At 39.3% G+C, this 23983-nt stretch overlaps 1 protein-coding gene across 1 annotated transcript in view; it reads right to left on the bottom strand.

The window, feature by feature from the left end:
* Positions 1-23983, bottom strand: part of B3GAT2 (beta-1,3-glucuronyltransferase 2) — a 239778-nt gene that overhangs the window by 213239 nt on the left and 2556 nt on the right. The window lies entirely within an intron of this gene.

Below are 23983 nucleotides of genomic sequence, written 5' to 3'. Positions count from 1 at the left end.
TTTCCAAGACATCAATGAACACTGTGAAGATGGTCATCAAGAAGTGGATTAAATTTTGCACAGCAGTGACATTATCTTGAAATGGGTGTCCCTCAAAAATTGATGAAAACACAAGAAAATTGGTCCAAGAGGCAGCAACATTAACAGAGCTGATGGAATTTCTACAAGCAACCTACCTCCCGTTGCATTCCTGGTGCCTCTTCTGACTCATAGGCTCATCTATGTCAATCTGTTGCAGAGTGCTGAATTAATAACATTGTAGGGGCATAGTCAGAAGCCACCAGAGTTTCCTAGTGTAGTAAGATGTTTGCACTGCTCAGATCTAGCAGCGCCGGACTACCAATGTGACCACTGGACCAAAGTCTACAAAATCTTTTTGCTCAACTCTAGTCATTAATATCTTGTGAGTGGACATTCTCTTTAATGACAATATGGAGAATAATGATTAATATGCATCAGCAACTAAATTGCTGTTATTCACTATGAAGAAAAAAGAGTGTAGAAGTTCTGCCTCTGTAAAAGTGTAATTGAAAATTTCATCAGCCATTTTGATTTTGAAAACGGTAACTTTTCATTTCAACAAACTATGGGGGATTTCATCAAAACTGATGTTTTATATGGAAATTTGAACCAGAATCCAAAGGAATTAGTGTACACCACGTTTTTAGCTGCCTCCACAGTAATGTCAGAAAATGCATACTAGTCATGGACTTGAGTACACTTCTGTTATCATTTATACCATTTTTCTGGTGTTATTACAGTGAATATGTCAGGCTGTCCTAGGCCATGATCTTCTTGCCAAGCTACTCCCACTTTTTAAAAGTGGTTAAGGGTGACGTAAAAATGCCAAAAGTTGCAACATTTTTGTGCAACTTCAAATTTTGGAAAAATCTTTGCCTTACTAAGGTACTGTTAGTTATACCACAGATTTTCAACATCATTATGTGGTTAAAAGTTAAAAGTACTAAGAGTACATTTAATGCTTCCCAGGCAACACTTATTTGATAGAACTCCTCCTTTCTCTTCCACAGTTTTTCTCTTTTCCATCACTGAAATCAGGAGATGTAAACTCACCCACTCCTTATTACCACAATTCTAAATGAAATGAGTAATAAGGCAACTTCCTCAACAGCAGTAATAAGATTCCCATACAAATATATAACTTACTGCTTGGTATCTGATTTACAAGATGAAAGCATCTACATTACAATACATTCTATTTATTAAAAGTATTCTAGTTAGTAATGGTTCTTAAAACTACTTCCGAGAAATCGTCTGATCATGGCCACATTCACATATCCGTGTGTCACGGTCCATGTTTAATGCATCTACTGACCTGAACTCAACAGCTTCATGCGAGTATACTGTATGAGATTGTCAAATTTGGGTTCGAAGACCTGCAGTCAGTCCGTAGTCATATTTTATACCAGCAAGGTCATACAAAAGGTAGTAAATCACCCAAAATTCTCTTGGTAATTAATGTGTGTACAGCAAAGAGTACTTAATTCATAACCTTTAGTTAACTCAAATTAACCCTCCAATCGGGTATTAGATTAGTTAAAAGCAGACAATAGATATAACGTACATAGTTTCAAATACAGGCAGATATAGCATATAAAGTGCCCATAACGCAACCAGGGCAAGTAAAAAATGGAAGGATCTCACCCTTATCTTGAGACATCTGTTCATGGAGGCCTTGCACTAGAAAAAAAATGAATTTGAGGGGGTTGGAGATATAATCCTTATACTCCCCTGTCGTGCCCCACGTGAAAGCTCCTTCCCTAACAAGGGGCAGTACCCAAGTGACACCTAATGATGTCTTACCCCCCACAGACCTGTCCCTAGGCGTTTTGCCCTATTTTAGTGGCCTCTTCATGGGAATAACAATAGTTTGGGCTAAGTATAAAATGGGTAGCATGATATATAAGTGACTGTGCAGTGGCATTAAGCCTTATATAGGTGTCTAAAGATGACCCCCAGTGGTGTCAGATGACATCTAAAATGTCCTTTTTAAATATCTATTGGTGATGAGCGAGTGTGCTCGTTACTCGAGATTTCAGAACTTGATCGGGTGTTCTCTTAGTATCTCGGGCATGCTCGTATGTTATGTTTGAGTCCCCGTTGCTGTATAATTTGTGGTTGCTAGACAGCCTGAATATATGTGGGGGTTGCCTGTTTGCTAGGGAATCCCCACATGTGTTCAGGCTGTCTAGCAGCCGCAAATGATGCAGCTGCGGCGACTCAAACATAATCTTCGAGCATGCCCAAAATACTCGGAGACCACCCGAGCATGCTTGGAAATCTCGAGTAACGAGCACACTCGCTCATCACCAATATCTATTCTTATACCCTATTTTTCTAATTAGCTTTATTATGAAATACCCTTCCCTTCTCCCTTTTATGACCAATTCCTACATTTGTTTTTTAAATTTTTATTACCTCACTCCTTGTGATGTTGAATTTAAAAGGAATCTCAAACAGGACGCCACAGGAGGCAGGGGCTGCCCTTCCCTGCAGCACCTATCGCCCCTCATGGAACAGGACATCGTCAGCGGCAGTGCTGCAGTTATGTACTACAGTTTCTTGCATTGCCACCTCTAGAAGATGTCCTGAATCCATGCTGAAAGACACTGTAGGCAAGGTGACTGCACCTCCGGCATTCTGCATAGTGAAGGGGCAGAGATAAAAGTAGTGAGTGACACCAGCACCACCCGTAAGCTTCTACCACTGCCCTAAAAATGAGTCATTGCAGGGGGCAATGATAGAAGCAGTAAGGGACAAAAAAGCTGCCCCCGGATGACAATTCGTTTAAGGGCGGTGATCAAAGATCTGAGGCAGCACTAGTGTCACTCATTGCTTCTATCTGTGCCCCTGACAACATATTGTTTCACAGTTATGGCAGAAGATCTGTATGGAGGAGGGGGCCAAAATCCCTGCTGCAGTGTGTGCAAACTTGGTCAAGCGCTACAAGAAACGTCTAACCTCTAATTGCAAACAAATACTTATTTCATGCAATAAAATGTAATTTAATTATTTAAAAATCATACAATGTGATTTTCTAGATTTTTTATAGATTTTGTCTCTTAAAGTTGAAGTGTACCTACCATAAAAATTGCAAAATTGTTCATTCTTTGTAGGTGAGAAAACTTCAGCAGTGTATGAAATACTTATTTTCCCCACTGCATATATATTTAGGAAAAAATGCATTCTTACTTTTAGTTGAATAGCTTTTAAGATGAAATCTAGTGAAATTTTGCTGTCACTTATCTTTAAAGTTATACCTTTTACGCTGTGTTTAAAGTGTGTTTTATAGTGTTTGCAACATGTTTCCTGTCAGAAAATACATGTACTTATTATGTCATGCAGAGCACACTTACTTTTTGAGACATGATTTTTCGGATATTTTTTAGATTGTTCTTTGGGAACGTAACAAGTATAGAGCCAATAAAAGCTTGTAGCTTTAGAAACAAATTCTAATTATCGCTCCTGCTGGAAGGGCAAGAAAGTGTCATATTACAATTACATCATCAGAGACATGAACAAGTAACTAGAAATAGCTGAAATTATCAGCTAACAGCCAATATTTGGCTCCTTAAGCCCCAAAGTGTTCAAAGAGGCACATCTATTTAATCCGATTACCTTAGATACTGATTTGCTGGTACAGATCTAAAACATTTCTATTTTTGTGTTTAGTGGTCTTCACTGAATCTTAAACCAGCCTGTAATCCCCACATAAAACCACGCAGGTGTCGTTAAAGTAATATCTAAGGATTTGTCTAGTTGACAGTACTTATAATTATATTTCTCTTTTATTCTCTCAAGCTTTCAATAAAGAAGGCATCTTTTTATGAGTTTACTGAATGCATCCTTCCGCTTTGCATTTAGTTTGCAGCTTTTATCCTTCGCTAATACACAATGTGCCTTTATGACATGCTCTTAATGAGACTTTTTGTGAATTGTAATATTGAATGTGTCTGTAAAAATCTGCAACATGTCTTAGCTGGTGGAGTCAGTCTTCTCTCCATTATTGTAACTTGTGCGTTCAATACAGTTTAGCTTTTTTTTGTTGCACCATATTTAGAATACAAAACATTGGTCTATAAGCTAAAAAATACATCTATAAAGGACCTCTCTCAAAATGGATTGTACTCTTTCACATTTTCTTTTTTTTTTCAATTCTGCTCTTCCGTAATTTCTACAGATCAGTCCATCATTCTGCATACTAGTATCATGAATGATGATTTAAAGGGAATCTGTCACCAGGTTTTTTCTGCCTCATGAATTCTGGGCTGGGTTGAGGCAAATTGTGGTCCTTGGCATAAAATGAAAGTACTGCCACAAATTCTGCAGTTATATTATAATATTTTTACCAGTACATTCAGTAACTCATAGCATATGTCTTTTATGACATGTGCATGATACAGTACAGGCGAGACATCCATAAGTCCTGCCAGGTATGTGCAGATGTCAGGTTACCAGCTTAGTAATACCAAACCAAGCACTCAACTTTGTGGTAGTGATGACAGCTACCTCACAGGCTGTAATCTCTCTTCCTTCAGTATCAAGCGTGACACTTGAGGCAATTTTTTGGCAGGCTATATAGCCACCTGTATTTATACTTTATCCAAGTGTACATTACTGATGAAGGTCCCCTTTTGTGACCGAAACATTTACTGTCTTGGGATATAATAAATTATCCGTTTTCTCTTACCACAAATTTGAGTGCTGGGTTTTGTATTACTTGTGATTTCGGTTTGGGAACCTACCCGTGCACCTTCTCGGGTTGTGCACAAGTTGATTTGTTAGGTTACCAGCTTAGGGCACCTCCTGATGCATCAATGATGGGTGCTCGACAAGCATCTTAGGCAAGGAGATTGACTTAGCCTTTTAACATAATAAGTTACAGACTTCAAAACTTTAAGGACACAACTGTTATATCCAATCTATACTAGTGCTTGTTTTTTTGCATGACGGGTTGAAGTTTTTATTAGTGTTATTTTACGAAACATACAATTTATTAATTACTATATAATTATTATTTTTATGATGAACTACTTAAAAGCAACTTTGTTTTCTTTTTTGAGATTTGGACTTTTTTATTCTTTATTAAACTTAATTATCCTCTTTTTTCCCTCAACTAGATGTCTGGAAGTAGCAATTGTTTAATCGCTACAATAGTGCTTTGACAAGCATTCTATATGACCCCAGCAAATGGCAGTAGTAAGATGGCAGCCATGAGGATTATTGTTGAATCACGGCTGTCATAGCAACACGTCAGCACCCTGCGATCTGATAGCGGAGGGAATGATTAGTGACTAGTTAGATGCTTAACTAGGAACCATGGAATCAGGTGGTGGGAAATAAATGGACTCAACTGTGACCAGCTTTGATCGTGCCCTACGAAGCAGGATGTTAGTTGTGTATCACAGGCCACACTTGCCGCAGATGGCATGGCACAGCTCCTGTAGAAGCTCCATTTCCAGGATGTACAGTTCTGCTCAAAAGTTTACATACCCTGGCAGAATTGTTGCTTTCTTGGCCTTTTTTCAGAGAATATGAATGATAACACCAAAACTTTTTCTCCACTCATGGTTAGTGGTTGGATGAAGCCATTAATTGTCAAACTACTGTGTTTTTTCTTTTTAAATCATAATGACAACCCAAAACATTGAAATGACAATGATCATCCCCTCCTCTCTTCCAGATATGCCCTAGCTTATCAGAGAAATATATATCACAACTCTGCTGTTGGGTGTCCTGGGAACAGGGGCTCCTTCACTGTCCCTAAAACTAGGGGCGCTCTAGCTTGCTCTATTCCCCAGATTACTTCTGATGGTGAGGATGCCGGGACCACGTAAATTGCCTTAGCTCCTAAATTCACCCTCAGTCTGTACCCATCCACCACCCATGGAAGAGGGCAGTAATAGTATACCGTAATATACCAACTAGACTAGCAAGTAATACAAACAGGAATAAAGGAAATTACCAATCATACAAATATACCGGGTTGTGGATGATGGTGTAAAACTCAAAGTAGGAGAAGGAGGGGGATTAGCACACAACCAAAACCCAGCAACAGTCTCAGATAAAGCCTTCTCAAACAGCAAGAACAAACCACCATCTCATAAACCATGCAGCATGAAGCTAGCTCTGGCAATGAGTGCTTGCCAGAGCCCAGAATATACAGGAGAGGGGAGTAGTCAACACCGAACAGCTTAGAGCCTTAATGCAGGAAAGCTTTCAAGAGCTCTCAACTGAGCAGATTGAATCCTGCACTGCTAAAAGAAACCTGCACCATTTAATATGAAGGTGAAGTACTTCTAATTAATGCAGAAGTAGGAGAAATCAGATGCTGTGGTCTTCTGGCTCCTATCTGTCATGGTAAACCTGTGACAATATGCTTCTTTCTCTGCAAAAAGACTGATCATTCATTCTCAAAATTCTCAATTCAATGGGTAAAATCTATTTTCAGTGAAGACAGATTTTTACATTACAGAGATAGGAGATGGAAGTTGATACGATAAGATCCTATATACATAGAATCTCTTATAACACCTGCAATGTATTAATCAATAGTACAAGCTAATGAAAGAAACTTTGGAATATGTTAAAGAAGTATAATTCTTCTTTAGCTTATGAGCAACGTCTCCTGTCCCCGACTCATAATTCACTCAAAAATATGCTAAAATTTGTCTTTCTCAGATAAGATGGATTTTTGTCATGTTTTCATGTTCTTAGGTAGGGGGGCCTCAAACTGTCCCTGGAACTGGGACCCTAACTATCCCTATTGGGGGTACTCTTGATGGTAAAGAGGCCTGAGTCTCTGACCTCAATATGCTCCTGTAAATCCCTGGTCTGTCCCCTCCCCCACCCCATGGAGCCTGGGACAGAAATGTAATGCGAGCAAGGCACACAAGACAAAATAGGGATAACAGAAACCCTCTATCATACAAATGCGCCAACCAATAATAGGAAGGAGGATAGGGACAAGGACCAGTGGATAAACACATGTACAACAGAGCACCTCTAGAACAACTTCTCTCTAAAACACTTAGCCTAAGTACAAAGCACAGGAAGAGGAATCTCCAATAGCAACACCGAACTCCTATTCAGCACAGCGTTTACTAAGAGCAAGGAAGCAGAGCTTTCACTAGCAGGACAGAGGATCTGACAGAGGTTTTATAGGAAGAGTTACCGACCAGATCAGAAGCAGCTGAAATGGAGCTGCATGTTTCTGACCAGCATAGAAAGGGTAATTAACCTCTTCAGCACCAAAGGAAACAAAATTAATTTAATATGGGTTCCAAACACACAGGCTAAATGGAAGATCTGCGATTTATAATATGCAGTGATCTTCTGCCCCCTGATCACCCAGGTTGGCATGACACACTCATGACACTATCACCCCCCCTTCTACAAGGTGCCAGGTTTACGCAGATAGGTCAGATGAAAGGATCGCATTAACCTACCGGCATTAACCTCTGATGTCGGCACTCACATCCTCTCCTCCAGACCATATCTTTTCCAATGTACCAGGTACATTGGAGTGGTGATCCATATGGGAATCAATGATTTTCGCTACCTGAAATTCTAAATTGCCATCACCAATAACTGTTGGCAGCAGTAAAGGTGGCAGTTCCACAGACGCAACAACATTCTGAGCAAAGAGCTGTGAAAAGTATTATCAATCTTGAGAGTCAGCGGAAGCTTGAGAAGAAAAGCTACAGGATTGACTATGGTGAACGTATTTTAAGGACCAATAAACCTAGGATTTAATTTCCAAGAAGGAACTTTCTGGTGCATAGTCATACTAAATCATTCACCCCCACATCTGGACCTGAGAATCGCTTCTTATCAATCATACATTTGTATTTGTCCCCCATTATTGTTAAATTATTCCGAACCCCTTCCACCACAAACGAGAGTGAAGAAGACAATTGTTCCTCCTCGGGAAGCCCCGAGGACTAATCTTTCCTGATGGTGCAAAATTGTGGATGGTAACCATATGTGCCAAAAAATGGCAACTTACTACAATGATTGTTTAATGCAAACTCTGCCATGACTGGTAGAGAAGAAGACCAATCCTCCTGGTTATCTGACACAAAACAGTCTGGCCATTAGTGAAGAAAAGGATAGATGCATCCCTAAATGAGCACAAAACACCCTCCAAAATTTAGATACAAATTGGGTCCTCCGATATGACACTACACCAGAGGGAACCCGGTGAAGCTTCACAATCTCAGTGATAAACACCTGAGCCAGTGTCTTGAAATTAACGATAGCAGGTAAAGCAATAAAGTGCGCCATTTTACTAAACCTATCCACCACAACTAAGATGCCAGTCTTACCAGAGGACGAAGAAAGATCCGTAATGAAATAAATGGATAATGAGTCATTGGTTGGTCAGGAATGGTCAATGACAAAAGTGCTCCAGACGGATGAGTATGCAAGGTCTTGGAACACTCACAGACACAAAATGACATAACTTGAAGACACAAAGTCAACTACATCCTTAAACAATCTTGGTCACCAAAAATGATGAGAAAAGAAGTCCAAGGTCACCTTACTACCTGGGTGTCCAGCCAGAGCCTAGTTGTGATGTGAATTTAAAATTTTTAGATGCAGATAAACAGGTGCAAAAATTTCCCTGAAGGACCTGCAGGGCATCCCCCTCAGCCTTCAATACCTCACCCTCAAGTTCACAACACACTGCAGAGATAACCAACCCTTCTTGCAAAACAGCACTGTCAGTACTCCCACCCCCAAGGAAACTCTGAGACAAAGCATCTGCTTTGACGTCCTTAATCCGAGGGCAGTTATACTCATGATGAGGAGGCAGTTCTTGACACCCCTTTTCAGAGAACACTTCTTCATAATTAGACAGGAAAGATTACATTATTTTAGTGGACACACTAGAGACAGTAGCACCTACACAATTATTTTTGTAAAAATCTCTCCATTTAATAATCTCTCTAGCCTGCCAGTCTATGGCCAGTGAAGACCCAACACAATAGGAGTAGGGAGACTTTCCAAAATATAATAAGAAAAGAGCTCCCTGTCAAGAGCCCCTATGAGCAGGTTCACACCATGAGAGGCGCAGAGTCAATTGCAAATATTGGGATGGGCATCGCCAAAATATTATAGGATACTACAGGAAAGACTATGGTCTTGTGTGAACAAAGGATCCACCATATCCACAGACTTCCCACTATCCAAAAAGATGGATATTTTCTCGGTTTTTATACCAATAACCACTTCTGCTGTTAATAAAAACTGAGATACACATGCAGAGGAGAAATATACACCAGGTTGTTATCCTCCATACAATCTGGGGTTAGAAATTTTCTGACAGCTTTTTGTGCTTTAGGTAAAGAAGGACAGAACCCAATGAAATGCCACTTTTGACCACAGAAAAACAACAACCCCATTTTGCATCTGTTCTTCAGAGCACACAGGGAGAACCTCAGTTTTAGGCAGTACTATGGGGGCTGAATAACAACAGGTCTACCCCTGAGGTGTTGATTAATATGTATGGACAGAGCCATGGTGACCTCCAACAACTCTGGAGTCTTGTAAAGAACTAGCACTTCTTTTAGTCTTTCAGACAGGACCTGACAAAACTAACTTCTAAGAGCAGGATCATTCCACTGGTGTCAGTGGCACATCTACGGAACCCTGAGCAGAATTCCTCTGCCGGCCAGTCTCCCTGCTGGAGCTTATGTAGTGTAGACTCAGCAAGGGAAACACAAGACACAGTCCAGATCATCATACACAAGGCCTAGAGCCTCAAAATATCCATCAACCTAATGGAAAGACAGTGAGTTTGCTGGAAGTGTAAAGGCCCAGGATTGAGGAAAGGAATAGGGAGGAATAAACTAAATGGGAACAGGCACCAGGAGATAAATACAACAGAATACCTCTACAACAACTTCTCTCCAAAACACTTAAGGTACCGTCACACTAAACGATATCGCTAGTGATCCGTGACGTTGCAGCGTCCTGGCTAGCGATATCGTTCAGGTTGACACGCAGCAGCGATCAGAATCCTGCTGTGATGGCGTTGGTCGGGGCTAGAAGGCCAGAACTTTATTTGGTCGCTGGTTCTCCCGCTGACATTGCTGAATCGGCATGTGTGACACCGATTCAGCGATGTCTTCGCTGGTAACCAGGGTAAACATCGGGTTACTAAGCGCAGGGCCGCGCTTAGTAACCCGATGTTTACCCTGGTTACCATCCTTAAAGTAAAAAAAACAAACGCTTCATACTTACCTTCCGCTGTCTGTCCTCCGGCGCTGTACTTTCCTGCACTCACTGTGAGCACAGCGGCCGGAAAGCAGAGCGGTGACATCACCGATCTGCTTTCCGGCCGCTGTGCTCACAGCCAGTACAGAGAAGCACAGCGCCGAGGACAGACAGCGGAAGGTAAGTATGAAGCGTTTGTTTTTTTTTACTTTTAGGATGGTAACCAGGGTAAACATCGGGTTACTAAGTGCGGCCCTGCGCTTAGTAACCCGATGTTTACCCTGGTTACCGGCATCATTGGTCGCTGGAGAGCTGTCTGTGTGACAGCTCTCCAGCGACCAAACAGCGATGCTGCAGCGATCCAGATCGTTGTCTGGATCGCTGCAGCGTCGTTTAGTGTGAAGGTACCCTTAACTTAAAGCGAACCTGTCAGCAGGATTTTGCTAAGTAAATTATAGGCATTGTTGGGTTGGCAGTGTTAAACTGATTAAAATGATAGCTGGTGTAAAGAAATCTGTCTTGTAGTTCTTGTGTAATCAGTGTTAGAAGTTTTCAAGTTTTCAGTTAATGATATGCCCGTGTTTCATGGTGGGGCTGTAGGCAGAGTTTTATCTTCCTGATTTAAGCCAGAGAAACCAAGGAAAGACCTTCCCACAGGCCCACCCCGAAGCACAAACAGTCTGTCTCTCTTTCTCTATGATGAAGCAAAATCCTGCTGACAGGTTCACTTTAAGCACACAGCACAGGAAGACAGATCTCCAATAGCAACAACAAACTCTTATTGGGCACAGCATCTGCTAGGAGCAAGGAAGCAGAACTTTTACTGACAAGACAGAGGGGGTCTGGCCAGAATTTATAGGTAGAGTTAAAGACCAGAAATGGAGCTGCATGTTTCTGATCAGCATAAAAAGGGTCATTAATCTCTTCAGCACCAAAGGATACCAAATTAATTTAATATAGAATCCAAACACACAGCCTAAATGGAAGAATTGTAATTTACAATACACAGTGATCGTCTACCTCCAGATCTCCCAGCTTAGCGTGACACATTTGTGACAATTTTAATGTGATGAAGGATTTGATTACAGCTGCCTATTGATTATTGATGTCTATGGAGTGACTAGGAGTAAAATGAGAGCCACAGCTATAGAGTTTGCTAAGTTTCTAATAAGTATTGTATTTCACCCTAGTGATGGCTTCACAGCTACACTACTCAGTATCGCTGTATAATGTTCTCTATGATGCTGCTTTTTCTGAACATGTGCTACATAGAGACAAGAGAGCAGGAATCCCTCATATTTATGTGTATCATGTATTGGAGACAATATGACTACTTCAGAGAGACGTGATAATAAGAGCAAAAAACCTGCAGAGGGGTAAACTGGTGAAAAAAATGCAGAAGTTATACAGTGGTAAGCAGCTTTATTCCATGTACACAGATATGACAGTTGATTTTGAAAAGTCACCTGAAACGACAGGTACTCTTTAAAGGTCTCTTTCTGTCAATGCACTAAGAATACATAATTTAGCCTTTCCTGCTATATACTGACAGGTTAATACCACTTCACATTCGCTGCCAATCAAATCTAAAGGTGTCCATGTATCGCAGTTTGATATTAACTACACCTTGACTCATTTGTTCAATAATAATTCTTCCTAACTTCATCCCCTACAGAAAGGTGTTAGGTGTTTTGAAGCATTCATATGTTTTTATGAGTGACAGAGTAGAAAACTGCTGCCAGACACCTCTAGTGACAGCTTATATTCCATGCAATCGAAAGGTTTTAGTGTACCAAAACGTGCAGTTACCATGAAAATTAGAAAAATACAAACACTATACTCAAGTTTTGTTAGACATACATGACAAATAGGTAGGATCCCAGCATTGTGGGGTACTTGGATTAGAGGAATTGAAAAAGTCAGGAATTTATAGAAGGATTTACAATTCTATCTTTTTAGTTTTGATTTAAAAAAAAATAACAGATAAGGTTTGTTGGACAGTTAATGAATTAACACTTTAGGTGAACATTAGAAGACATAATAAACAGTATGGAGTCAAACAAATATTAAAAGCAGATAAACTCATTCCCAAACACATTTTAATATCTTAACAACGTCATCTGTATGAGTCTACAGTCTTATTGAATGTAGTAGACAAAAAGTTGAATGGCAACATCCGCAAATTAAAAGGTCTTGGGTATCAGAAACTTCAAGTGTGTAATACTGGAACTAACATAGAGCAATAATGCAGTAAAACCAAAAGAAGTATATCTGTGTCATTTAGTAATGTAGTCAGGAATAGACATGAGCGAATATGTTTGTCTCCCTCCTTATTCGTCAAGCTAGAGCGCCTACCGAAGAAGCTGCAGCGGGAACCCGGATAACTTGATCAGTCCGATAATCAGGTGTCCGGTGCCGCAGCTGCATGTGTTGCGGCTGTGTGACATTCACAACACACAGGCTCTCCATGCATGTGTTGTGACTGTCACACACCTGCAACACATGCAGCTGCGGTGCCGGACACTTGATTATTGGAGCGCTCCAGGTATTTTGGTTCCGGCTGTAGCTTCTTCAGTAAGCGCTATAGCTTGACGAATAAGGAGGGAGCCGAACATATTCGCTCATGTCTAGTCAGGAATATCAAAGAGAGATGCATGGGATGAAATTTAAAGAAGTGAAGTAAAGAATGAGTTCTTTAAACACTTGACAAAACCTCTGTGGAGAAGAGCGGGACCAAGATCTAGATACAATAAAAAGAAAGAATGAAGGCCTCAAGTATGGAGAAAGGTGGAATTTTGAAATTGAATCTATAGTTTATGTCTTTTAACATTTTAATGCACGCATTTACCCTAAATATATTACCCTCATGTTCTCCCAGATGGGGTCACGTTCATTTTTTTTATTTCAATTAACTTGGAATTATTCCATTGGCTGAGGAGGGGTGATGTCATAAGAAGTCATCTAAAGCAACTGGGGAATGGCAACCAAAATCTATAAGGCCTGACTAAGTAAGGGAAATCACTTATAAATATATTATGAATCCACTGCTGCACAGAATACTACATGAAAGGGATGTATAAACTATGGAGAACTAGGATAGACAAATAATGGTAGTGCCCTAAGGCAGTCCTCATCTTCTCATTTACACAACTGTGACAGCTGTTCAGCCCACTGGTAAAGTTTCAGGTCAGGTAAAGCCGTTTTCCTACTCAGGATCAGGGTGATATAAAATCTGCCTGTAAAGTCTAGTCGTGTAGCCCTGCCAGGTGAAAGAGTTGAGGATGGAGCTTAGTTTGTGAAATGTGACAAAACTAATGTTCATCAGAGATTAGAGCAGAATGTAGACTATTTTATGCAAAAAGCTGATTATGGTGTAGGACAAAATCAGCCTGGGTGCACAGAAGTCTCCCAGGGACTAAGATACATGAATACCCAAGTATGTAAATTGTGAAACTAGTTTTAGAGTGAGCAGAGAGACCTTTTGGGAAATGGCCATAATTTCTTGGGGCAGGAGATATCACTTGCTCAAAACAACCTGTAGGCCAGTGTTTATTTTTTTAATTCAATTTATTTTCAGAATAAAATAATAAGTAACATTTCATAGTCAATAGCAGGTATTTACAATGTTTTGATGCTAGAGATGAGCTAACTTATTCAAATGGGATTGAATTTTACAAAAATCCACATTGTGGAAAATACAGATTTTTTTGTGATTCGTTCTGTGCGAATTAAGCAATGTGTGTTAACTCTCAGCCGGGGCTTCTGGCCATGACTAGGCCCCAGAGTTTATTGCAGATGTTCTGATGCCTACTTGAGGTTGGATGTCACTGAATGAACATCGGGCCAAAAATGTCGTGACAGAGGGCGTGACGGACTGAGGGCAGCGAGTTGCGGGGATAGCCGAAAAGGTGAGCTGAGGTATGTTTTTTTGCCTAAGTCACACCACATGTCTAGGACAGTGTTCATCCCAGGCCAGGACTTTCAGCTGCAAGAAGACCCTATAGTTCACTGCACTTGCTCCAGAGCCTACTCAGAAAACAAGACAGTAGACAGGGAGCATATGGAGAGGCTGAGGAGGTGAGTGGAAAAGTGAGTTCAAGTACCGGTAATTTTTTTTTTTTACTTCGTACGATTATTATGCGCTAGGGTCTAGAAAGATACCAGATCATAATAAGGGCCATTCAATTTATGGAGAATAACATCTCTGTGAATAGAATTTCCAGGGAAAAACTGTGCACTCAGGCGAATTCGCATTTTGTCAGATCCGATCTTCTCTATTATATGCCACAAAGCAAGTTATGAGTATATCAAAGAACTGAATGATGCACAATCATTGCATAGTAATATTACATCACTTCCGTGTGCTGTTTAGAAAAAATAGGTTTGATTAGAAAGGTAGGCAGTAGAGTTGCTAAATGAAAAGTTTCTCTTAAATTATCACCATTATAGAACCAGTACGATTTTGTGCATGCCCAACCGCTAGCCAACAGTTGGTTAAAGGGAACCTGACAGTAGATTCAAATTGCCTGAACCAAGGGTAGCATCAATCGCAGTTTGCCTGCACTATGGCAGCAGAGTATGTTTTCCCTTTATACACATCAGTATTTCAGACATACCTGTAAGCATACTTAGAAAAACTGGATCACTAGTCTGAGGAAGGTACCTGATGGCTTCCCCCCACCCTGATTAGTTGCATGTATACATACAATGTTATGGTCCTAAAGAATGGTTAGTTCATAAAAATAAGACAAATATTGCATATTTTTTATGAATTTTATATATTCTAGAATCTGTAAAGCCAATAGAGAAATTACAGCAATGACAATGCAGCGAATAGGTAATAATACAAATAAAGTCTCAAACTCTATTACTTTTGATTTTCCAACACTATTACTAAACTGACATTACTCGTGGTTATGGCAATGTCAGGACTTGCACTTTGACAAGAATAAATATATCTGCTGTTGCACTTTTGCCCTAGATTTTAGCAGAAAAAAGGCATTATTAAATAAAACTATTCATGCTTAAGAACACAGAAATGCAGCTAAGTGGAACATTTTAATGGATAAAGACAGCGAGAAAGACATGTATTCTATTGATAGCACTCCATACTCACACAATAGAAAAATTCTCAATTCTTCACTTAAATCTTCACTGCTATGGATTTTACATGCACACACACACGCACACACACACACACGCGCGCGCACACACACACATGTATTCACATTATTAACTGGGTATATACAGTGGGAGAAATAAGTATTTGATCCCTTGCTGATTTTGTAAGTTTGCCCACTGACTAAGACATGAACAGTCTATAAGGGTAGGTTAATTTTAACATTGAGAGATAAAATATCAAAAATAAAATCCAGAAATCACATTGTATAAATTATATAAATGTATTTGTAACTTTGCATTGTTTTGATCTCTGGAGTATTTTTTTCTTAGTGGCTCACCCACCTTTTTAGTCTATATTTGCTATGTTGGATATCTATTCTCTTTTAAAAATTACAGAATAAAGATTTTTGATTACTATATTTACATTTACTTTAGCAATATACTCACCAGCTGTTGTCATCTCGGTCCCGCGCCGCCATCTTGTTACCAGAACTTCTGACTGACCGTCAGGTACGGACTGGGGCTGAAATTCAGCCCTGGCATTTGAAATCACACAGGCCCATGTTGTCCCCATCCCCAAGCACCAGATGAAATATATTATTAATTATTATTATTAATATTACTCTGGGTGGAGGAAAGGAAGATTTTCTACAACACCAATATTTGTAATGATTCCTGTTGCCTGCTGGGGTAAGTGACGGAGTCAGCGACTTTGTGCTCCATCACAACTCTTAACAGTATCGGTGTCTAGAGAACACCGATTCTGTTAACAATGAAGCAGACAAGGCAGCCCATGACTAGACAGGCCCTTCTGACATTTGCCAGAATTGCCAGATGGCCAGTCCGGCCCTGCTGACCGTAAGTCAGCGGTAACGATCAAAAGCTCTCATAAGAAGTCTATGAGGAAGTCGTTCTGGTTCCCATAGGCTTACATTGAGCTGTGAAACACTGGAGTGATCCATCAGATTACAATCAGAACGAAATGACCAGACCAGCGCCAATAACAGATAAAGATGGCAACTGATAGCTATAATACTAGGGGCAGGGAACATAGATTAGTGACACCACTCCAGCAGTAAAATGGAAAAAAAAACTCTGGAGTTGTGCTTTAAACAGATTGCGTTTCTCAATTTTCTGATGTATGAATCATAATTTTTGCATAAAGCATAAATGCAGAAAAAAATTGCAACTTTAGTGTCTTTCTTTTTTTTTTTTAATAAAGCACTTTGGCTAAAGCCAAGCACAGCCAAAATAATTCACTATTATTTGCATAATGAAGTGGCATAATTATATCAGAAGTCTACTCCAGCTCTGAATTAAATTTCAGATGTAGGAGCCCAGAAAGATGCACCGATTCATTGAGGAGTACATGCCTCCTAGCCCCTTGAAGACCAGGATATTGTTTCATTTTTTAGCTTTTGTTTTTCCTCCGCTTCCATAACTTTTTTATTTTATCATCAGCATACTCAAGCTGTATGAGAACTTGTTTTTTGGGTACAATCAGTAGTATTGAATGAGCTCATTCATTTTACCAAACAAACTGAACATGAACTGAAAAATGTGAAATAAATTCCAAATGGGATGAATTCGGAAAAAAAGGTTGTAATTGATTTTTGAGTTTTGTTTTTACAATGTTGATTATATGGTAAAAATGACCTGACAATATGATTTTTCAGGTTAGTACAAATATGGTGGCGCTAAACATATAAAGATTTGTTTCAATGGCTTGGAAAATAGTCAGAACTAAAAAAATACCCTTAATACAGGCTATTCAACAAAACCCTGAAATTGTAGGCCTACAAATCCGGGACATTCACTACAAAACCGCGGCTTTTGCTGACGACCTTTTGTTAGTGATCTCTAAACCCTTAAGCAGTGTCCCGGCAATAATGAAAACCCTAGAGAGATACAGCAAATTAACTAACTTTAAAATAATTGAGACTAAATCGTAAATGCTGAATCTAGGCCTACCAAATGATATAATGGAAAAACTCAAATCTACATTCCCCTTTCCCTGGCAATCAAAAAGTTTAACATACCTAGGAATTCAAATAAGTGCATCTCACAGAGATTTATTTGAGCTCAATCTTAATAAACTCTACCAAACTACATCTACTAGCCTCCGATCTTGGAGGGATTCCATTCTTTCCTGGATAGGAAGGAAAAACATACTAAAAAGCCTAATACTCGACCAATTTATATATGTTTTTAATATGCTCCTAATCCGAATACTCATTTTCTTTCTAACTAAAGTTCATTCTCTATTTTTCAAATATATATGGCAAAAATGTAAAGCCCGGATTAATTTTAAGTCCCTTACCCTACCAAAAGATATGGGCGGCATGGGTGCCCCTGACATTGTCAAATATTACCAAGCTGCTCATCTAGCTAGAACGATCTACTGGACCAGAAACACAGAAAATAAACAATGGGTGCATATAGAAGAGGCAATGTCCCCCATGCCACTGCGCTCTATTTTATCAGACCATAACAAAATACAGAATCTTAATGAACATAAAAACGTATATACGCTAGCCACAATCAAAATTTGGAAGAAGTGGGGTGATGCCTTGGCTCCGTCCTTTTCCCCACTAACTAAAGTCTCTGACTTGATAGACTCTCTCCCCCTTCACACTGCACATACAACGATTGAACAAATATTTGAGGATGGTTCACTTCTCCCACTACAAGATCTATGCAAAATCCCAGGCCTATCAGGCTTCACCTTTCTTCAACATTGGAAATTATCCCACATTTTCTCCGCACCAAACTGACCAATTGATTTAAACAGATCACTAACCCCCTTTGAAGTTCTTTGTGCCAGATCAAGACCCCCTAAAAAAGTACTCTCAACAATATACCAATCCTTACTCACCATGGGTATACCTCTGAAGCGAGCTTACTTAGCCCGTCGGGAGAGGGACATAGGCACCCCTCTATCTGAACAGCACATCAAGCATATCTATAAAAACTCTCATGGACCCTCGAATTGTGTTCGCATACAGGAAAATTCTTATAAAATTATTTCCAGGTGGTACATCACACCTAAACGAATCCATAGATGGCACAGTGCCTCAACTACTAATTGTTGGAGATGTGGAGCCAATGAAGGAAACTTCATTCATATCTGGTGGTCATGCCCACCGATAAGTTTATATTGGAAGGAGGTGTCCCAAATCATACATACACTTCTGGGTAAATGCGTAACTCTGACACCAGAGAACATTTTTTTAAATCTTCCGATTTGGCCTCAAGATAGTCGAGCCACTAAGCTAGCTCAATGCATTTTAGCAGCAGGGAAAGCGTTGATCCCACTCAAATGGAACTCAGCTATAACACCCACCACCCAACAACTATACCTTAAAATAGATCAGCTGTACCACGTGGAGGAATTAGCAGCAAGAGTTAACCATACCTACACTGTGTTTCTTAACGTCTGGTCACCATGGATCCAATTTAGGTCCCAGTCAACCTTCTGAACCTCAATCTCAGCAGAATGATACCCATCCCAAGGTGCCCACCCTTCTGACCCCCTTACTCCCCCCTCCTATCCTTTGTCTTATCCCTTCCCCCATCCAACTCCTGTTATTCCTAATTCCCTTTCTTTCTTTCTTTCTTTATTCTACGTCTTTGCCTGTTCATTTCAAGTTAAAAGTTTATATATAAAAATGGAAGCAGCCATTAGCTTCTAAGTTACAGCAATCCAGTTTTTGTATAACATCCGGTTTCTTAATGTAACAATCATCTAATTGTCAGAAATCTCTTATGACTGTTTCATGGAATTATATGTAAAATACTAATTCATTTAATAAAAAGATAATTGAAAAGAACTAAAAAAAATACGTGACAATGGAAATGTAAGGGCTTGTTTTTTGTGTGGCAGGCTGGTGTTACTAATTGGGGTACACACAACATTTTGTGATCTTTTGAAATTCACTGTTTTATCTGCTGCAGATCTCTGAATGCTGAGCTCAGTTTAACCCAGCCAACATCACTGATTGGTAGCTTTCTGTGTACACTGTGCATAGGCAGAACACTGCCAATCAGCTGCCAAAAGCCTGGACTTGACGAGCCAGTTGAAGTATATATTACATATACAATGCTCAGCATAAATGAGTACACCCCTTTTGCAAAGTAAGATTTTAATGAATATCTCACTAAACAAACTATATATGTTTCTTAACCTTATACACTAATTAAGATGTACTTAATTCAGAATGGAAACCATTTGTATTCTGTCTTATAATATTTTTACGCAGGAAATCGAAATGAGACATAAAAAGACATATGCATCTATTTTTATGACTACTACAGTCAAAAAGGTGAGGAGTGTACATGTACAGTATATGGCCGTACACATATATTATATAATTGTCTAAGGGTCACTTCCGTCTTTCTGTCTGCCCTTCTGTCTGTCCTTCTGTCTTTCTGTCACAGATATTCATTGGTCACGGCCTCTATCTGTCATGGAATCCAAGTCGCTGATTGGTCATAGCAAAACGCCCATGACCATTGCCACGACCAATCAGTGACGGGTGCAGTCCGGCAGCATCATGGCCGCTCCTCCTCCCCGCAGTCAGTGCCCGCTCCATACTCCCCTCCAGTCAGCGCTCACACAGGGTTAATGGCAGCGCTAATGGACCGCGTTATGCCGCGGTGTAACGCACTACATTAACGCTGCTATTAACCCTGTGTGACCAACTTTTTTACTATTAATGCTGCCTATGCAGCCTCAATAGTAAAAAGATCTAATGTTAAAAATAATTAAAAAATAAAAAATCATCATATACTCACCTTCTGGCGCCTTTCCTGCTCCTCGCGGTGCTCCGGTGACCGCTCCCTGCAAGTGGCAGGTTCCGGTGGCAAGGATGGTATGCGAGAAGGAACTGCCATGACGTCACGGTCATGTGACCGTGACGTCATCACAGGTCCTGCGCCCATACCAACCCTGGGACCGGAAGCTGCCGCGTGCACCGCACACAGGGCCAGGACTTCAACGGGCTTTCGGAGGGTGAGTATATGTTTATTTTTTATTTTAAGTCTGTATACTACATGGCTCTGTGCTGTATACTCCGTCGCTGTGCAATATACTACGTGGCTGTGCAACATATTACGTGGCTGGGCAATATACTACGTGGCTGGGCAATATACTACGTGGCTGGGCAATATACTATGTGGCTGGGCAATATACTACATGGCTGGGCAATATACTACGTGGACATGCATATTTTAGAATACCCAATGCGTTAGAATCGGGCCACCATCTAGTGTTATATAAACATAGAATAATGGGGTTAAAAACATTATTGGATTTTGTGGTATTGACAAGAATGCAGTTCAAAACAAAGGATGCTGCTTTAATTCTTTATCAACATGATCTATCAAGAACAAACGTTTTTAAGAGCCACAGAGGGAGATCCATAGCTTTATTTATGGCTGCCATATTTCAGCCCTTTTTCACCAGACAGAGTGATAACAGTTTCAAGAGAAAGATCAATCCTTTCCATTACAAGATATGTCAAGCTTGAAATGATCCATTTGAATTAGAAAGTTTCCTTTGTTTCGTTGGGTTTACAGATGAGGCTATTCAAAGCTGTAATGGGAGCAGTAATGTACAGTGATTTATGGGAAATGTGTGAACAAATGATCACTGCATAGTGCAGACATGACAATCTATAGGAGACTCTTATGGTTACCAATGATAAACTATAGAACAATATAGGAAAAAGCTCTTCAAAAGTAGACAAAGCAAAGCTGGAGGAAAATGCAAATTTTATCAATTAAATCTTCTAGCTTATACAGACGTATGCATTTAATACAAATTGTGCAAAATTACTATGGACTATAATTTGCACTATAGACAGTTCTTTCATTAGTCTCTTTTTTAAAGAAATGTAATAAAAGGCAACACTACAAATGAAAGATCGTATTCCTATTGTGGTTTATTTTTTCAAAGTCTATTCCCCAGGTATCATAAATCTTCAATAATGATTTTTTTCTGGGTAGATTCTTTACATGTGTATTGGAGTGTTTTGAACTCAACTCTTGGCATAAATTACGGCATCAGTAGACTTATTAGAAGATGTCGACGTATCCTTTTTACAGCTATTTAACAGTTATTTAATAATTGTACATTTTATTGCTGTGAAATATACCTCAAACAAGAGTAAATGGTATATAGTTTTCCAGATCCATTGGAGGAAAAAGTTATGGAATTTCTCCATGTTAAAAAAAATCCTAGTTAATATTTTGCTCCTCTTTTGTGTTATGTGACTGTCTCAGCTCTACAGGGCTTCATCACCTTCCCCTATAGGTCACTGCCTTTTCCTGTGCTCTATGTTGAGTTTTTCAAGCCGCCCGATGTGATCCCAATTACATAATCTGCCAAGGTCTATATAAGGCCCACCAAGGCACAGATCGTGTTTTGATATTAAGACTTGTAATCCTGTTGTTTTGTTGTACACCTCTATCTACTCCTGGCTTGCATCTGCCTGTTGTTTTGAACTTTGCTGTGTCCTGTGTACCTGTGGTCTCAAGTGTTCCAAAGCCCTTGCTCCACACATGCCTTCCTGCTGATGCTAAATGTTTAGGCAGTTGTGGGAAAAATACTGAAAAAGTGAGAATATTAAATCAATGTAGTAATGTATTTAATGTAGTAATGTAGCAATGTAGTAATGTAATTAAATCAATTATAGGCTGAACTGGATGGACAAATGTCTTTTTTCGGCCTTACTAACTATGTTACTATGTTACTATGTTATAATGTGTTAATAGTTTATTTTTTATCAGTTAACAAAATGCAAAATGAATGAATAAAGGAAAAGTCTAAATCAAATCATTATTCGGTGTGACCGTCCTATGCCTTCAAAACAGCAGCAATTTCTCTAGGTACACTTGCACAAAGTTAGGTGTTTTATTCATTAATTACACCAAACAGGTGATAATGATCATTATTTTCACAAGCAAGTTGAAAACAGTAATTAAATGAAACAGCTGTGTAGGAGGCCTACAGTTGGATGAGGAACAGGTAATACACCATTGGAAGACTGAGTACAGCAACAAGGTAGTTATACTGCATCAGCAAGGTCTCTCTCAGGAAACGATTTTAAAGCAAATTGAGGTTTCGACATGTGCAGTTCAATCTCTTTTCAAGAAGCAACAAGAAATGGCCAAAGTTGAGGAAAGTAGATGTAGTGTTTGGCTAAAAAAGTTTAGTGTAGAAGATGTAATATACATCATGCTTACTTTTCTCCAGACGAAAAAATGAAGATACATCCCCAAACTTGCAAGCGAAGAACATGGGTGTAGCTGGGTGCATTTGGTTTTAGCCAGTTCTAAGCTGATGGCATTGCTAGACATTTTAGAATTTTGAAGGGGAATAACGATGATATGTCTTTCATCTGCTGCACTAAGTTTCCTTGGCCAACCACTGTTCCTATGGTCCTCAACATTCCCATTTCATGTGTCTTAAATGCCGAGAAATACCGATATATAATTATCCATCATGTAATACTATGTGGGGGGCATCTGATTGTCTCCAAACTTATTCTGCAGCAAGACAATGAGCCCAAACATACAGGCAATATCATTAAAAAATATCTTCAGTGTAAAGTTGAACAAGGAGTCCTGGAAGTTCTGATATAGCCCCTATAGTGCTCTGATCTCATTCTCAACATTATCGAGTCTGTCTGGGATTACATGAAGAAACAGAAGGATTTGTGCAAGCTTACATCCACAGAAGATTTGTGGTTAGTTCTTTGAAATGTTTGGAACAACCTCCCTGTTTAGTTCCTTCAAAAACTGTGTACATTTGTACCAAGAATAATTGATGTTGTTCTGAAAGCAAATAGTTGTCACACCAAATGTTGACTTGATTTATATTTGTTTTTCGAATTGCATTTTAATTTATAAAAATAAACTATGATTTCTATTCTTGAAAGCATTCTTACTTTGCAGCATTTTTTCTCAACTGTCTAAACTTTTACAAATTACTGTATAAATACTAAATAGTTTTCATAGGGAACTTATTAAGATACGACCAATTAGTATTCCGTAAAATTATAAAACCTTCATTCTCCAGTTATAAAATGAAACCTTTAACTCTGCTGTGAATTTAGGAGGAGCCACAAATTAAAGCGCATTGCACACATTCACACATTCTTATAACTGACACAGCTTACTAAGAGAGAGCACTGAGCACAAAGAACGAATTTTCCGAAACTGGCACACTGACTCCCTCTGCAGACAGTTTCAGAATTCCGGTTACTGTAAAAATATTTTTCTGCTCATAAAATATTGTGAATTTAATAATTTTGAATATGTTGTGCTAAATGCACTAGAATGTTGTGCTGCGCATCCCCGTCACAATATATGAGGCTGTCCATTTTGGACACAGGTCAGTATACAGTTTTGCATTTCACTCCACCAATACCCAATGATAGCCCACGGTATTCTACATTATAATCCAAAATATTTGAACTTAAATACCATTAATAAACCTGTTACATGTAATGTATGCCTGTATTATCTTACTGCTCATTTGTAATATTATCTAAATATATCATTTAACAAAGAAATGCATTTTCCATTCAATACGTGTAAGATCATCTCAAGCCAATAA

Source organism: Ranitomeya imitator, chromosome 5 (assembly GCF_032444005.1).
Source record: "Ranitomeya imitator isolate aRanImi1 chromosome 5, aRanImi1.pri, whole genome shotgun sequence".
NCBI lineage: Eukaryota > Metazoa > Chordata > Amphibia > Anura > Dendrobatidae > Ranitomeya > Ranitomeya imitator.
Note: the sequence above shows the minus strand (reverse complement) of the source record. Positions and strands in the feature narration are given on the sequence as shown.